Source organism: Triticum urartu, chromosome 6A, assembly GCF_056163025.1.
Source record: "Triticum urartu cultivar PI428250 chromosome 6A, HENAU_Tu73, whole genome shotgun sequence".
Lineage (NCBI taxonomy): Eukaryota > Viridiplantae > Streptophyta > Magnoliopsida > Poales > Poaceae > Triticum > Triticum urartu.
Genome location: NC_141878.1, coordinates 124,580,001 through 124,585,758, shown reverse-complemented (window position 1 = coordinate 124,585,758; position 5,758 = coordinate 124,580,001).

Genomic DNA, 5,758 nt, shown 5'->3' with positions numbered 1-5,758 from the left:
TTCTGAAGCGGCTATCAAGCACTACTCGGAAGAACAGCCTTCGCTCCTTTTAATGCAATACTGCATTACACTTATCTTAAGCTTAAGATGCCCGGTCCACGTGGCATCATCATAGTTAGCGGAAACTTAGAGCGTTCCTTACATGCGGAGGAAAGTACGACGGCTTTTGAAGCTGAACACTGAACAACCCCTCCAACCAGCATAAGGGCCAGTTCTTTTCGGCGATTCTCCCAGAATCGCCCCCCTCCCCAGCTTCTCCCAGAATCGCCACTTCATATATTTTTTACAATCCTAGCTAATTAGACCTTAACTAGATAGGATTGTCAAAAATATATGGAGTGACGATTCTGGGAGAAGCTGGGGAGGGGCGATTCTGGGAGAATCGCCCAAAAGAACTGGCCCTAAATGATTGGTCGTTAAGACCGCGGACACGGCTAGATGAGTCCGGCACACCCCTCGCTATAACAGCTCAAATAAACCCGAGATTGGGTCGATGTATATACCCCCATAGGTGGCGCTAGGGGCTTCCCGCATGTAAAAAGGACTATAGTTCGGTTTGACCTTACTTAGATTGAATTTCCATGGTCTATTAAGAATAACCAATTTTCCGCACGTAGACTTTCACCTGAGTTTTTTCTCTCTTGCAGATGACAATCGTGCTACACCCTTCTAGGACACGACACAACAGAGACATAGGCGCAGACGTGCAGCAGGGCCCCGCTCAAAGGTTTCTTTCTAGATTAAGACCCTGTGTAAACCTTTCTCACTGTCTCTTGTTGCTTCACGCCCTTCGGATACTTAGCACAACTGAGAGGGATGCTGACATTATTGGCATTTTCGCCACGTCAGACTGATGCACGTACCTGGAAATTTAGGGTTCATTATCAAGGGCTTTGCTCAACCCGGTATATGTTGTAAAGTCCGAATACCTTAGGGAGTGTTCGGCGTCACGAGTTTGGCCTTATATGCATCAGCTCCGAATCATGTCTTTGGTCAAATGTTGGGTTTGCCCGGCTCCCGTGTTTTGCTACCTTGCGTTCTGCTCTATTGGCTAAGGTGGAACCGGGAGAACTACTGCGATTGTGCCCTGGTTCATCTGGATGAGCACCTCAGTAGAGAAAGCCGAAAACTGACTGTCATGATAAAGCACGAGACTGGTCTACCACTCGAGGACTCAGCGGAATCTTTGCGATTCCTCCGCATTAATGAAGGGCTGGTTTCCCGGTCATGTATGTACGCGCACCGTATTCGGATAAGCGCGGAAGTACCAGGGGCTATATAGTAGCCCCACTGTCAAACTCCTATGGCTAAGTGAAAGTGTTAAAGCAATATAGTCTGATTGCCTTGTTCGCCGCACTATCGCCTCCTTCATGGACCAAGACGTTGGATCAAGTGTGAATAGGTGCTTTTCCGAACACCCCCGCATTATGTGCGTGGGGGCTGAAGCCGACGACTGCAAACTTTCAGGTTATATACTTACATAAACGGCCGCACAGGAGGCATCATAATACCTTCAGGCAATAAAAACAGCATGTATAATTCAAATAATACTATTTTTACAATGGGGATACATGTCACTCGAACATGATACTCTTCGAGCACTGAGCCTCTATTAAACGAGCGCCTTATAGGACTTCTTCTAAATAGTGCTCGGCCGAGACCTAGCCTACGGCTGGACCCTGGGTTGCAATAGTGGTGGCATCCATCTCTGCCCAGTATGTCTTAACACGGGCAAGAGCCAACCGCGCACCCTCTATGCACGCAGACCTCTTTACGGCATCGATATGCTGCACAGCACCACGGAATCGTTGCACTAAACCAAAATAACTATTCGACTTTGGTCCTTCCGGCCAAAGATGATCCACGACAGACCTCATGGCAAGCCCGGACAACCTATGGAGCTCAGCCCACTCGGCCATTTGCTCATTTAACAGCAGCGGACGCGTCGAAGCACGGAACTGCGACCAGAACAACTTCTCTACTTCGTGATCTTCTTGATCTTTGAAAAATGCAGTCGCATCAGCAGCACTCATTGCCAAGTCCGCATACGCGTCTGCAGCACTCCATAATCGATCCAGAGGGGCATACTTCGGATCTCCGAACTTCGTCCGCAACAAAAAGGGCTTCCCAGCCGTGATATCTCCGGCTTGACGGAGCTCCTCCTCTGCCGCTCTGATTTTAGAACGGGTTTCCTTGGCTGCCTCCACGGCTCTCTTCAGGTCAGGCGCTCTCACTTGGCTTTCCTTTTCAAGAAGCTCATATCGGTCGGCAGCATGTTTCAGCTCAACATCCATCTTGGGTATTTCATCTTCGCTCTTGCGATGAGCAGCCTGTTCGGCTCTTAAGTCTTCGGCCGCCTTTAGGGCGACCGCATCACTTCTCCAGGCTTGTTCCTTGGCTCGGGCAAGTTCCGCCCGAAGGGTCTCCACGGCGGCAGCTCCATCTGCAGTCAAAACGTATTATAGATACTAGCATCATGCTCCTCTTAATACTTGCTGACCACCCGAAAATACATACCTTGTGCCTCGTCAAGCCGCTTGTTCACAAGCGCAATGTCGGCATCTGCCGAATCCAGTTGCCGGCTTAGTCCGGCAAACTCAGCAGTCCGGCCAGCCACCGGACCGCCCGCTGCCTACACATGAAAGCAGCGCGATCATTACCTGGGACTATGATCTTGTGTTTGCTGCCTCGGGACAGCAACCAGAGTCTCAGGGGCTACCATCTGTATAGAGCACACCTAGCATGTGCGGTACCGTCAAAAAAATTTGCGTACCTCAAAGCCTTTTAGCAGGCTCATAAAAGCTTCATGCAACCCACTTTTGGCAGATGAGATCCTCTCAACCATCGTACCCATTAAAGTATGATGCTCCTCCGAGATAGCTGCTTGCTCCAAAAGACCCATCAGTACGTCCGGTTGCGCACCGGACAATCCCGGACTCTTTTTGTTACTCCCCTTAGGAGCCGAATACTCCGGACTTCGGGTAGCCGAAGGGTTACCTTCTGGCCTTGGCGGATCAAGAGAAATCCTCCATGATGACACCTTAGGGTCATCCGCCCCAGGAGGCGGGGAGACAAGGGGAGACGTTTCGCTCTCCATCATCTCCAGAAGAAGATCCCCTAAAGACGAACTCTGTCAGGAAGAGCTACGATCCGGACTACAAGACATACGTCTCGGTTATTGTTCGCGAGATAAAGCAAAATACATTTACCAAAAGTACTTTTGTTCACTTACAGCTCGGTGAAGGGCTGATCCCCTTGCGGGCACTGTGCGGAAGGAATGCCCTCCGGGTCAGGGCCCCCTGACGAGGGTTTCTTCTCTCGTTTGGAAACCCTTGTTTCCAAGTCTTCAGGAGCGGTCCTTTTACTTCCTTGGGGAGAGGGAATTTCAGATTCTTCTCCCCGATTATCCTCCTTCGTGGAGGTACTAATTCCCCCGGGTTGGATGAGTAATACATGAGGCTTGCTTTCGGCTTCTTCGTCTCTCCCTTTATCTTCCCCCGAGGGCACTTGATAAGGTGCGTACTCCAGCATCCTGGCTAGTACAGGATCCGGCGAGCCCTCGGGAAGGGGGGCCGAACACCTGATCATCTTTGCCTTTCTTACCCAGTCCTGGCCAGGAGCAATTCTTTCAGAATTATGTTATGGCAAATGAAAAGACAGTGTGTTCGGTCGTGGAAATACTTACCTGGGTATCTGGACGATTACAGTTGAGACATGCATCCTCGGTGGCGTCCGGACACTTTATTCGTGATCCGAAGAATAATCCATACATCTCTTCGAGCATCAGTCGAAGAACTACTGAATAGTTCACGATCCTTGCAGTTTGAACTCCCACATATGGAGAGATCGATGTTGGCATGGCAGGACCTGACGAAATAGCATAACTTGCATTTCTTTGACGAGACCGACATCCCTCTTGAGGAGATCTTGGATGCGACTTTGCAATGTCGGCACGTCATTAACCGGCCCCCAGTCTAGCCCCTTGTTGACCCATGACGCCAGTTGTGGTGGGGGGCCCGAACGGAAGGCGGGGGCAGCCACCCACTTAGTACTTCGGGGAGCTGTGATGTAAAACCACTCCCACTGCCATAAGTTGGATATCTCTGGGAAGGAACCCTTTGGCCATGGGGCATCGACGCCTTTGCTTATTATGGCACATCCGCATTCTGTGTGTCGCCAATCGATCATCTTTGGCTTCACACTGAAGGTCTTGAGACATAAGCCGAAGTGTGGGGTGATGCGGAGCAAGGCCTCACATACGACAATAAACGACGAGATGTGAAGAATGGAATCCGGAGCTAGATCGTGGAAGTCGAGCCCATAATAGAACATGAGCCCTCTGACAAAGGGATCAAGGCTAAAGCCTAGACCTCGGAGGAAGTGGGAAACAAATACGACACTCTCGTTGGGTTCGGGAGTAGGGATGACCTGCCCTCGGGCAGGCAGCCTGTGCGAGATTTCGGCGGTCAGATACCTGGCCTCCCTTAGCTTCTTGATGTCCTCCTTTGTGACAGAGGAAGCCATCCACCAGCCCTGAAGGTTGGATCCGGACATGATTGAAGGTCTGAAGCGCTTCGCCTGAGCCTCGAGTGTTGGAACTCGGGGTGGGGGAAGGGAGGGATTGAGCGCAAGAAGAAAAGGACAGGCTTTGGCCCCTTTATATAGAGGGCGAATATCAAGCGTCCTCCGCGTGGCCGTTTGGAACTTGCCTAAAATCGAGGAGTCGTACTAACAAGCACAATTGGGTTACCCACACCCATATTGATGAGAATCTCATGATAAGGGGGCACGATCTCTGCTTCGACAAGATGTGCCAATAAAACCGCCTCGCAACACGTGCAGTGGCTGGTTGAGAAAAAGGGTTCGAATAATGACCAGGGCCAGGGCGTGATGTCATGTTATGAAAAGTTGTCAGCAGATTAGATTTGTTGAAATATTATACTCTCTACGGTGGTATGTGGAATTTGTTTTGCAGAGCCGGACACTATCCTTGTGTTCAAAATCTTCTATGGAGTATTCAGAGCAGGAACCCGCCTTGCAATGCCGAAGACAATCTGCGCGTCGGACTCATCGTCATTGAAGCCTGGTTCAGGGGCTACTGAGGGAGTCCTGGATTAGGGGTTCCTCGGACAGCCGGATTATATCCCTTGGCCGGACTGTTGAACTATGAAGATACAAGATTTAAGACTTCGTCCCATGTCCGGGTAGGACTCTCCTTTGTGTGGAAGGCAAGCTTGACGATTTGGATATGTAGATCTCCTCCCTTGTAACCGACTCTGTGTAACCCTAGCCCCACCGGTGTCTATATAAACCGGAGGGTTTTAGTCCGTAGGACAACAACAATCATACCATAGGCTAGCTTCTGGGGTTTAGCCTCTCCGATCTCGTGGTAGATCAACTCTTGTAATACTCATATCATCAAGATCAATCAAGCAGGAAGTAGGGTAATACCTCCATCGAGAGGGCCCAAACCTGGATAAACATTATGTCCCCCGCCTCCTGTTACCATCCGCCTTAGACGCACAGTTCGGGACCCCTACCCGAGATCCGCCGGTTTTGACACCGACAGAGGCCTCCCTTCGACACGGCGTCGTCCTCCTGGCAGAAGCTAGGAGACGACTGGCAAGGTGGGTTGGTGCCTTGGTGGGCTAGGCTAACTGGGCTAGCTCCAGGTAAGATAGGTTAGGTTTCTCTTTTCCTATTCTATTTTTCTTATTCTATTTCCTCTCTGTTTTGATTTAGTTTTAAGACTAAATCA